The sequence below is a fragment of the Ctenopharyngodon idella genome, chromosome 22 (genome assembly GCF_019924925.1).
Source record: "Ctenopharyngodon idella isolate HZGC_01 chromosome 22, HZGC01, whole genome shotgun sequence".
Lineage (NCBI taxonomy): Eukaryota > Metazoa > Chordata > Actinopteri > Cypriniformes > Xenocyprididae > Ctenopharyngodon > Ctenopharyngodon idella.
In genome coordinates this window covers 29,236,677-29,249,597 of record NC_067241.1, presented here as the reverse complement: position 1 = coordinate 29,249,597, position 12,921 = coordinate 29,236,677, and the positions used below count along the sequence as shown (strand labels likewise).

Sequence of the window (12,921 nt, the reverse complement as noted above, 5' to 3'; positions counted from 1 at the left end):
AAGCATCAGGCGCGTATTTTTTCCTCACATCCTTGAAAAAGGCGTCAAGGATCGCGGTGGTTCCCTGTCGTATGTGAATGACAGCTCCGGTTGGACCATCCCCCACCGGCGGAGAGTGCGCGAGCACATCGCTGCGTACATCGTGATCTGGTGGATGCGGAGGGACACGGGCGCGCGGGGTCACCTTCTATCACTGCGAACGAGAAAACCGCACGGCGCTCATACGTCATTTTCGGTAGGAAACAATCTTATTTTCATGTTACAGCATGGTGAATATTATTGTATGGTGCATATTTTAACTGGGTATTGCTCTGTGTAGAAGTGTTTCTGTTCAGACCTCTCTTCCTTTTATACCCAAAATATCCGTTTTTTTTCGTGCTTGTTTGCGGTGTATTTCATGCACATCATGGCACGATATCATGTTAAATGCCGACGTGTCCATGCGAAGAAAATAAAATAAATATAGCGAGCGATTCAGCCACGTTAACGGTGCGTCGTTATAGCTTTACTGACCTTACTTGTTGGTATTATATATTGAAATAATACATTCAAGATATCCATCCAGCGAGTAAATAGGCTTGTTTTAAATAAAACGTCACTGTCGTGAATGAAATATCGGGGATTTCACGAAAAGAAAGGTCTAGTTGAATAGCCTACAGCACAAATAAATCATTTGTAGCCAAAGAAAAATCAGATCAAGGCCATGTTCATAATCAGGATGGCTTTAATTATTTCTAACGTTATAAACATCAAACATTAAAAGGCAGATGGAGAGGAGTGATAAACAAAACAAGAAAATATCACCAGAGGTAGGCTATCAAATATGAACTATAGAAATATCAGTCTGCTTGGGATTATTTTATCCAATATTCGATGAAAATGAAAAAAAGCATCAGGCACGTTTGCTGTAAAACCTGTCGGAAAATAACACGATTCAAGGAAGGCATCTCAACTGGTCGTTACGTAACTGCTAGCAACAACAACAACACTTGACAGTCATCGATGAAGAAAAGCCTGAACCATGACAGAAACAGCGACAGCTGAGATATTTACCACACAGTAAGAGGAATGCATTTGTGCTTTTATTTTGATTATAAGCTGTGATAATTTATGTTTTGAATCGGCATGTCTCCTTAACTCTCTTAATACACGAAAAGCTTTATCCCTACACATGATTATCCTATATAGTGGCAAAAGCTTGTGTGTAACGATCAGAACCTCCTCAAAGACTGCAAATCTACAGAAGATTTTGATGGACTTTGACGCGCCCCCTTGCGTCATCCATTGCATGTTTATACAGATCATATTTTGGTAGCCAATCACACTGCTTCATTCTTTCAGATGACCACATACAGTCTATCAGGCAACGGGCTCTTTTTTTGGTTGTAAATATTATGCTCTTTCATACACGTATATCATTTCGATAAAGCGACGAGTCCTCGAGTGGTAATATTTAAAAATATATATTATCGGTTCATTTAAATATGGAATTATTTCCATGAGGTTAAAAAACAGTAATGTTAGATCTTTAATCTTTTTTTCAAATCAATTGTTGCTCAGTTATATTTATCACATAGGCCTACTTGCAGTGTGATTTGTCTTTGCCTCTGGAAATATTCATATCCAGTTTTGAACTGTTTCTTACAATTCTGGATGGTAGCTTTTGTGTTGGTTGCTGTCCGCGGTGCTGAAACCAGTTAAGTCCTCTTTATCTTTAAAAGTGATGCATCCATGTCTAATATATGATATTAAGTGTTTAGAAAATGTCTTTTAGCTAGTATTTACATTCCCATTCATATTTTCATGAATGTTGTAAAAATAAACTTTCTAGCTTTCTCACCAGCCAAAATTTCTGGCATTAAACATTAAAAGACGCAAAAAAATAAATAAATAAATTAAATTAAATTAAAAATAAGAAATTTTCAAAATCAAAGGTTTGTTGAATTTTCTGACACATTGCAAACGTTCTGTGTGGCATTATGAGACATGTCAGGTTAGTGCATTATATCATTATTTTCCTGTTTGCCTGCATTTGCAGTTGTATTAAAATGCAACAGAGAGGAAATAAGCTTTTCCCATTTAGAGTTTAATTATGTTTTGTGTTCTGTTGGAAGGTGATTATTTGACTTAATATGTCATTAAATAGAGCTGATGTCAACTGAGCCATAATTTGGGTAGATGTATAGCGATCCAACAAAGCCAACAGTAAATTAATGGATCCGAGATTTTATCTTTTAGACTTATGAATGATTTTATATAGAAGCTTCAAGCTAATGAAGAGTGTAAAGCTTTCAATATGTCAGTCCAAGACAATTAGAACATTTTATAGCTCATCTTTTATTTCAAAAGCCTAATTGAAGAAGAAGAAGAGATGGGAGAAATATGTGCAATTATCAAATTCATCACTACTCCATCAGGGTGGATGGATTTTTTCCATGATTTTCATGAACGCCATGAACTCTCAGCTTTAGTCCTTCTGGAGTAACCCGGGGTTATGTGTCTCGCTCAAGGGCAAAATGGCTTGTCCCTTGCTGGGATCTTCCGGTTGTGAGCTTTAACCATTACACCACACCACACTATCTACAACAGAATGAAGCTTCCTTCATAACACTCCTGTCTGTTATATGTAGACAGTAATTGTAGCCACTGAACAAGCAGTATATAGGCTGTACTTTGCTTCCTTTTCCCCCTTCTCACACTACATGGCATTGTCTTCTCAGACGTTCAACATCAGCGTCATTGTAATATGTATTATGTCTTTCTGCAGCAGTTAATGAAGCAGTTTTTTTGTCAGATTCAGTCTTTGAGGCTAGACTTTAGATCATAGTTAAGTTATATTTTGTAATCTGCATTTATTTTCCCACTGCTGCTGTTTGCTGTCATTTCAAATATCATTTTAATCCTTCAATATTAGTCTCTTTGTAAAGCTGCTTTACATAATGTGTTGATGTGATGCAATGATCAGACTGAAATGATTGGGGATCTTGTTAAAATTAAACTTCAGGCACTTTTGGAAGTCTAAATGTTCATCAAACAGCTTTTCTCCATAATTGTATTGTTTACATGAGCATCACACACTTCTTCAGACTGAAAAAATAAATAAATAAATAAATAAATAAAATAAACCCCTTTCCATTACCTGCTTGGTCACTTGAATATTAGATTAAAAAAGGGGAAAGGGAAGAAAGAAAAAAAGAAAAGAAAAAAACCTGCTAAATAACTCAACCAGAGAATACACTAAATGCTGGGACAGTCTTCCTGTTAAATATTTGACAATTATGTTAACTGTTTTCTACGTTAAAAGGCCTATTCATTATATTCCTAAGTAACTTTAGTTGTCACAGATTCAGATGACTTCTTGGGTAGAGGAGGTGGAACTGCTTCCGTTTTTACACGAGCTACATTCATGTCTTTTGAGAGTTGAGTGCATCCCTTAGGCAGCTGTCAGTTCCTTTTCTTCAGTGGCAGGACTGTGGTTCCCAGCATGCACCGCAGCATGAATGACTCATGCAAACTACTGTGCTATGCTGTTTACTGAGCTATTTGCACTGATGTTGTGTTTGTTGCTCCTTTACGGCATGGTTATTAAGTGTCACCATTAATTTGATCAGTTTCTTCCATGGGACACAAAAAAATGAGATTCTGAAGAATGCTGGTAGCTGTTTTCCATACAATTACAATTAATAGGCAATGAAGATTTTCCACGAACCATGCAATATTTGTTTGAGAAACACTTATTATCAAGTTTATATTGTGTTTCTGTTGCACTTACTGTATAGACAATGCACTAATGTATTAAACAAAATGCAGTTTTATTTCCAAACAATGAGTAGGCTACATTCTGGCAGCTTTGATTGGGTGTGCCAGCCTTCAGTCTGGGTCACTAGTCCCATGCTGACCCTTACATGTCCTCACCCCGGCTTTATACTGAGAGGAAATAGCTCTTTATTCACAGGGTGAATCTCAAATGAGGACTTGTGTCTGGCAATTGTCTCATGACATGTAGATAAAAGACTAGCTGTGCTCTTAGATTTGTAGTACCACACAAAGCCTTTGAAATGTTTGCTGAATGGCATGTTAAGTATGCCAAGTATGCTTTATTAATAATCAGTTACATCAATTAAATGGACATGGCAGTCTTGGCTTTTTATAGCATTAGTTTGCTCAGTATCAAAGCTGCATGAGAATGTTCACTGTAGGATGCAGCAATCAACTAAAACTTCAGTTAAGACAACAGTAATTGATTTATTTACAATGGAAATTCTTTGGTATAATAGACTTAATATACAGCGATCAGGCATAACATTATGACCACCTTCCTAATATTGTGTTGGTCCCCCTTTTGCTGCCAAAACAGCTCTGACCCGTCGAGGTGTGGACTCCACTAGACCCCTGAAGGTGTGCTGTGGTATCTGGCACCAAGATGTTAGCAGCAGATCCTTTAAGTCCTGTAAGATGCGAGGTGGGGCCTCCATGGATCGGACTTGTTTGTTCAGCACATTCCAGCATGGGCACCCTGACTGGTCTGTGGCTATGCAGCCCCTATACGCAACAAACTGCAATGCACTGTGTATTCTGACACCTTTCTATCAGAACCAGCATTAACTTCTTGAGCAATTTGAGCTACAGTAGCTCGTCTTTTGGATCGGACCACACGGGCCAGCCTTCGCTCCCTACGTGCATCAATGAGCCTTGGCCGCCCATGACCCTGTCGCCGGTTCATCAATGTTCCTTCCTTGGACCACTTTTGATAGATACTGACCACTGCAGACCGGGAACATCTCACAAGAGCTGCAGTTTTGGAGATGCTCTGACCCAGTCGTCTAGCCATCACAATTTGGCCCTTGTCAAACTCGCTCAAATCCTTATGCTTGCCCATTTTTCCTTTTTTGTTAACAACTATTTATTGAGTTTTCTTCTTCTTTTTTTAAAGGCAAAGAAATACAATTATACAAATCTAGAACCCATCCCAAACCATCCCACCCCTGGTAGACTTCAAGAAAATAGAAATATAATACAAACACAGAAGGAAGACAAAATAAATTAATTAATTAATTAATAAAAAATAAAAAAAAGCCTTACAAAGATGTTAAAAAAGTTGAGACAATATCAAAAGCAGCATGCCATAAATTCACAGTTGTAACATTGTATCCATGTATACGAGAAGTTGAGAGTTCCATTGAAATAATGTCCAACAAAGACACTGTCCACATTCATCTGTCCATTGTGTGAGGAGGATTCCAACGGTTGACTAACATTTTCTTTGCCGCTGTGAGAGTGGCTAACAGTAAACATCTTTGTTGAGTGGATAATGGAAGGTCCCCAAAATCATTCAAAAAAAAAAAAAAAAAAAAAGAGTCGTGGAGTCCAACAAGTCCTGTGAGAGCTGTGTCCAAAAAGGTGAGAGAGAGGGACAATCCCAAAAGAAGTGCAATTATGTGCCTAGAGATCCTTGAAGACAGAGATTACACTTAGGAGAGGAGGATGGATTCATGTAGATCAGCAGCCATATCACCCTGTAGCCCAAGACTGGTTGCCCACTGAAGCTAAGCAGGGCTGAGCCTGGTTAGTACCTGGATGGGAGACCTTCTGGGAAAACTAGGTTGCTGCTGGAAGAAGTGTTGGTGAGGCCAGCAGGGGGTGCTAAATAAAATATAACAAATAAATAAACAAATTCAAATAAATACATAAGTACTTTTCAAAAAATAAAAGAAAAATTTACAACCTGGCAGAAACCAGCACACAACCCAACTCGAAATTAGAAATACAGTGTGAACTGAGAGTTTCAATATTTGTGATATAAAAATAAAGTGAGGTGAACACTTTATAAAAGACCAATCACCTGACAAGTTAGAGCATCTCTTCTTCGATTAAATACAGAACATGTCCTGTAGAAGTTCACAGAGGGTTAGTAGCTGAATGGCAATTGACCCTTCGCTGGGAGTTTGATTGACAAGCGATCTAACCAATCATAAGGCCGAATCCGCCATTTTGTCCGACAAAGCAATCAGGAGTTAGAAGATTAACCTCAGTGGACTTGAACTTGAAAATGATGTGTACTGATGTCTTTCTGCGTTTGAAACAACATTCCTTCTCATGTTCATTCATGTTTATTTGATGCTATAAATTAACTAGTAGGAAGAGATGATCGGTTCACGACACATTAAAGAGCCACAAAGCAGTTTTTCTTAAAAAAAAAAAAAATACACATTTTGAAAACTGGGACTTTGTTTATATCATAAGTAACCTGCTCTGTCTTGTCTGTCGACGTGTTGTCAGTGTCCTCTTTGCTCCGCGATGTATTTGTCACTCTGTGTGGCGTGACATCGGTATGGCTTGTCGGACAAAGCAACAGTAACTAAGGGGGGCGGGTCTTTGTGAAGGGTCAATTGAGATAATGTCTCCCTTCCTCTGGGGAGGACAGCGTTTTTTGTTCACTCTGATTGAGAATGACCTTCAGTGTTGCAGGATAAAGAAGGAAATTCTGGATGCCAGCTTCCCTCATTTCCCTACGAATTGGTGCAAACGCACTTCTTCTTTTTGCAGTCATAGGAGAAAAGTCTGGAAAGAAGGACAGCGTTGTTTTCACCGAGCTCCCTGTCCGTGTACCGCAAAAGCCTAAAGAGAAAAACCCGTGGTTTAGTGCAATCTGAAGAGACCTTCGTGTATAGGCGATGTGCTCGTTCCACTTCAGTCTCCCTACCCACCAGAGAACGGAGCCATGTCGGCAGCGATCTTTTCAAAAAACCCATAGGGTCGTCCTTTTCGGATCCTTCAGGCAATCCAACCAGACGCAGATTGCTGCGCCTGTTGCGATCTTGTAAATCCACCACCTGTTGTTCAAGCGCGGCTAATTGCACATCATGATCTGCGACTACTTTCTTTTGTTCTCGCATCTTACCTGTAAGAAGATCGAGTTTAGAGCATGGCGACTGCACAACTGACATGTGAGAAGCAAATTCACTCCGCATCGCCGTCAATTCGGTTTTTATGGTGCGTTCAAGTCCTCCTGGGAAGTTCGTTTTACGAGGTGGAAGTAGCCTAGTGTTTACGACGGCAGGTGCGTTCAAGTCACTTTCGTAGGAGTAAGATGGCGGTGTACCTTCTCTTAATTAATTACACAAAAATACACTTCTACTTCTAGAAAATGAAAAACAGAAGTGCATCAGGTCTGTTTTGCTTTCTTATGCTTTTAATTAATTTATAAAGCAGTAAACCTTATGGTTACTTATTATATTGTTATATGATAACGCTAACATATTTTGTGCAGGCAATTAGCTTACTTCGCTGTAAATTGAAAAGTCTGGCAATGTCACTGCTAAATACCTTTAAGTATTGTGGTATTCCGCCATGTTTCTCACTGACACGCCCCCAACTCGTATAGATTGGGGCTTAAAGAAAATCCCAAGCTTCCCATTTGTATTTATGACATTGTGGTGGCGTTCATGTGTGTTCAGCTCGTGAATACGATCTTTACGACATGACTTGAACGCACCATTAGAATGTCCTCAAAGCGTGCTACTGTGTTAGCCATTTTATCAACGGCATCACTTCTGATCAGTGTCTTAAATCTCTTCTTATTCGGAGAAGACAACGGCGACAAATCCTGCTGTTTTCAATTGTGTGCCATCTGGTAAAGTTCAAATATTGAATAAAACTTAAAATAAAACAAAAACTCGACAGAAAAAGGGGCCAAATGTACAGAGCTCTACTCAAGTGCGACTAGGTTCATGAGCACGTCACATGACTCCCCATTTTTCCTGCTTCTAACGCATCAATTTTGAAGACAAAATGTTCACTTGCTGCCTAATATATCCCACCCACTAACAGGTGCCGTGATGAAGAGATAATCAGTGTTATTCACTTCATCTGTCAGTGGTCATAATGTTATGTCTGATCGGTGTATATTATTATAAAGTTATATATACGGATGTGTATAAAATAGAATTGAACAATTATTTAAATTAGTAGATCAGAAACTTCACAACCTGGAATGGATATAACAGTCAGAAAGGGTAATACATGATATTTGTAAATTAAATCATTTTATTTCAGACAGACAGGGATAATAATGTGGCTAGCACCTGTTAACTGAATGTTCCAACAGATGATTCTATTGATTATACTGGAAAGTATTTAGTTTAAAAACATAAGATAAATAAGAAGATATGTTTTCTTTGTGGCTGTATAAAAATGAAATTACTTGCATTTTTCCACGCTGTACCCAGAAGGAGTTTGATCTTTTTATAGAAAGAGAATTGATGCAGCATTTACCTGTGTTTATGACATACAGGTGCTGGTCATATAATTAGAATATCATCAAAAAGTTGATTTATTTCACTAATTCCATTCAAAAAGTGAAACTTGTATATTATATTCATTCATTACACACAGACTGATATATTTCAAATGTTTATTTCTTTTAATTTTGATGATTATAACTGACAACTAAGGAAAATCCCAAATTCAGTATCTCAGAAAATTAGAATATTGTGAAAAGGTTCAATATTGAAGACACCTGGTGCCACACTCTAATCAGCTAATTAACTCAAAACACCTGCAAAGGCCTTTAAATGGTCTCTCAGTCTAGTTCTGTAGGCTACACAATCATGGGGAAGACTGCTGACTTGACAGTTGTCCAAAAGACGACCATTGACACCTTGCACAAGGAGGGCAAGACACAAAAGGTCATTGCAAAAGAGGCTGGCTGTTCACAGAGCTCTGTGTCCAAGCACATTAATAGGGAGGTGAAGGGAAGGAAAAGATGTGGTAGAAAAAAGTGTACAAGCAATAGGGATAACCGCACCCTGGAGAGGATTGTGAAACAAAACCCATTCAAAAATGTGGGGGAGATTCACAAAGAGTGGACTGCAGCTGGAGTCCTGCTTCAAGAACCACTACGCACAGACGTATGCAAGACATGGGTTTCAGCTGTCGCATTCCTTGTGTCAAGCCACTCTTGAACAACAGACAGTGTCAAAAGCGTCTCGCCTGGGCTAAAGACAAAAAGGACTGGACTGCTGCTGAGTGGTCCAAAGTTATGTTCTCTGATGAAAGTAAATTTTGCATTTCCTTTGGAAATCAGGGTCCCAGAGTCTGGAGGAAGAGAGGAGAGGCACACAATCCACGTTGCTTGAGGTCCAGTGTAAAGTTTCCACAGTCAGTGATGGTTTAGGGTGCCATGTCATCTGCTGGTGTTGGTCCACTGTGTTTTCTGAGGTCCAAGGTCAACGCAGCCATATACCAGGAAGTTTTAGAGCACTTCATGCTTCCTGCTGCTGACCAACTTTATGGAGATGCAGATTTCATTTTCCAACAGGACTTGGCACCTGCACACAGTGCCAAAGCTACCAGTACCTGGTTTAAGAACCATGGTATCCCTGTTCTTAATTGGCCAGCAAACTCGCCTGACCTTAACCCCATAGAAAATCTATGGGGTATTGTGAAGAGGAAGATGTGATATGCCAGACCCAACAATGCAGAACAGCTGAAGGCCACTATCAGAGCAACCTGGGCTCTTATAACACCTGAGCAGTGCCACAGACTGATCAACTCCATGTCACACCGCATTGCTGCAGTAATTCAGGCAAAAGGAGCCCCAACTAAGTATTGAGTGCTGTACATGCTCATACTTTTCATGTTCATACTTTTCAGTTGGCCAAGATTTCTAAAAAATCCTTTCTTTGTATTGGTCTTAAGTAATATTCTAATTTTCTGACATGCTGAATTTGGGATTTTCCTTAGTTGTCAGTTATAATCATCAAAATTAAAAGAAATAAACATTTGAAATATATCAGTCTGTGTGTAATGAATGAATATAATATACAAGTTTCACTTTTTTAATTGGAATTAGTGAAATAAATCAACTTTTTGATGATATTCTAATTATATGACCAGCACCTGTATGTGCAGTTGGACTTTATAAAGTTACCAAGAGATGATAAAGAAAGCATTCTGCTACCTACCTATACAGCAAAGTCATAATTGATGAGAACTGACAACTATAAACTCTATAGCTCTACAATATGAGGTTCAGATGCTACTTTTCTTGTGCCATTATTATCTGTCCAGGGTGCTTCCTACACGGATCATGCAGTCTACATAGGACTCCTGCCCCACAGGGGGACACCTCACTCCCAGTCCCACCTGGTCAAAAGATCAGCTTGCTCTCCCCCCTGGTCCATCAGGGTTGTGTTTAACTCCACTTTTAGACATACACTTGCAAACATCCCTAAGCACTTCCCTTCAGGGGAATCCCCGCTGCCATTTTGAAGTGCGTTCAACTTCATCAAACAAAAGAAGTTTATCTGGATAGACCATCGACCCCTTGATTTTGAATGAAGGAGGGAGTCTCATTTGTACACTTCAGGCAGATCCATAGACCACAATGCAACACGATTGTGACGTCACCACAGCAACGTGCAGTGCTCACACTTAATTTACCCACAAGCGTTCAAGGGCTTAGGGCAGGGGTACTCAACAGGTGGCCCGCGGGCCTCATCCGGCCGTCAGCATTAAATTTGTGGCCCACGTCATGCTAAACATAAATGTATTTTTATTATAATTTGCATTCAAAATGACCGTTAATATTACTTTGGTTCTTAAGTGTACACTGCGCATGACGCATATAGGCATCAGCAGCACAGAACGCGCACAGGGTAGACGCACAGCGCGTTTTTTCTAACCACAACGAACAATAAATGCACGTCACTTTGCATGTGCGCCTTGAATAGTTTTTGCACTTATAGTTTGTCCACAAGGTGTCAACACTGAAACAGCCGTTGTTTCACAGTCTGAAAAGAAACAGAGAAGACGGAACATCAACGAACACAATAGCCACCCGTGTTGACGAGCGCTCGTGTGAGGGGATTAAAGATACCAGCAACTCTATTTTAAATAAGTACAAAGACATTTTATCTTATATTTTGGAGCAAAAGCGCAGAGACTGGACAAGAATGAATCGTTCTAGTGCGCATGTGTCAAACGCCTGTGTTCGCGCACGCTATCAAATGCTTGAGACTGTGACTGAACAAAAAAAAAAAGGGATTCTGACCTAATTTAATCGTAGAGGTAATAATTAATGATAATAGTCCTAATGAAAATGTCCTTTGTAAAGCAAGCCTGAGTATAAATAGGCACTATAAAAAAATATTAAAAAGGTGCAATGGAGTATAAAATGTATAAAAATTGAGGAAAAGCCAGATCTGAAATTACTTGTGATAACAATGCAGACTTTTCACTAGGAATAAGGACTTCTTTTCATCATTTCTTGTTAAGTTTATTTGTTCAATAATGTTTTTCTTATGCATTTTGGCATTTTTTTTCATACTCTGAGTATGAATAAATTTTTGCATTAAGAATACAGCAAGACAAACTATTAATCCTTTTTTTAATGCCATTTTTTCATGTTCTAGGCCTAAATAAAAGTTTTGCGATACAAGTTGTAATTTTGTGGCCCTTTGCATTTTATGTGGTTTAAATGTGGCCCTCTTGGCTCCGAACTTGAGTATCCCTGGCTTAGGGCATTCCATTTAATCCCATTGCAACGGTGGCACCAGTAGTGGGCACTTGTACAACGTAAGCAATGACGTACATCCAAGTGAACGAGACAGAGGGAAGTTAGTGAGGGAAAGGCATAAAAAAGTGGACTTAAATGCATAGGTATATTTTGCAGGTGGGACGGGTGATACATGTCCCCACCACTTTTTGCCAGGGTCAATATTGTCCCCACCACTTTTTGAAACATTTTGCGGTACAGATGTATAATAAAAATTAAACATCTCTCGTTGAACTAGCAGAGTATTCATTTGGTTCATTTGTGTTAAATAAGAGGTGATCTGGTGCTGGAATGTGTTATGTTGAATAGCGGATCTATATATTTATTCACTAACGTGAAGAATCTCTGTACTAACAACATATTGTATTAGTAGATGTAAGCATTATACAATCGCATCAATCATGAGATCTATGTCAAATCAAGTCAAGTCACTTTTATTTATATAGAGCTTTTTACAATAAAGATTGTTTCAAAGCAGCTTTACAGTGATGACAGGAAAATAATGCAACAAAGTTTGTTTTGGCTATACAGCAGCTCTAGAAGAAAATAGTGTCATTGTCCAGCTTAAGTAAGTTTAGTGTTGTTTCATTTCCATTGTGAAAATCATTAGTTATTAATTTAGTTAATTTATCTATGCTCTGGAGAAAACAGTAATGTCCAGCTCAGTTCAGTTCTCATACAATGGTGTCAATGCAGGCAGACCTGTAATATTGTTGAATATTATGTTGATAAATTAAACTCAGTGTATTACTGAAATTCATTTCTGGACACCCACCCAACAGACACTCACACTCACTCACTCACTCCTGTCTCACCCACTTTTAAAACACCAATTCATTAGGTTTCAGAATTCTGTATAGGGCACTGATTTGTCCAGCAGCGGTCGTATTTTAAGTTTAGGGATTGCAATCATGTTTCATGTTGAACACTGATAACATTGATAAGTGCTAATTTCAGACTTTATTAAATCTATCTGGGCAATTAGGTACATCTCATCCCCAACTTGAATCTGGATAATGGCTGTCCATTACAGTAATGAATGTGGGGTTGTGGACAATACAAGTTATGGGGAATTTTAAGAACGGCTTTAAGGAGACTGAATTTCTGTTAATCACATGGTGAGGACAAGGAGCTCAAGAACTAAAGGTAAAGGTTCCAAAAGGTTTTCACAGTGATGCCATAGAACAGTGCTTCTCAAACCTGCCCTGGAGGACCCCCGAACACTGCACATTTTGGGTTTGTCCCTCATCAGTCACACCCAATTCAAGTCTTGCAGTCTCTGCTAATGAGCTGATGATCTGAATAAGGTGTATTTGATGGAGACATCCAAAATGTGCTGTGGTGGGGGATCCCAAGGACAGATT

The 12,921-nt window shown here is 38.9% G+C and overlaps 1 protein-coding gene across 2 annotated transcripts in view; it reads left to right on the top strand.

Moving 5' to 3' along the window:
* The first annotated feature begins 68 nt into the window (after positions 1-68).
* pacsin1a (protein kinase C and casein kinase substrate in neurons 1a) overlaps positions 69-12,921 on the top strand; it is a 68,867-nt gene continuing 56,014 nt past the window's right edge. The window contains exon 1 of one of the 2 annotated variants that reach the window (XM_051880555.1): positions 69-235. The gene's annotated coding sequence lies outside the window, so the exon portion shown is untranslated. Of the gene's footprint in view, positions 236-808; positions 1,060-12,921 lie in introns of those variants that run through there. The other variant, XM_051880558.1, reaches the window with a different exon arrangement.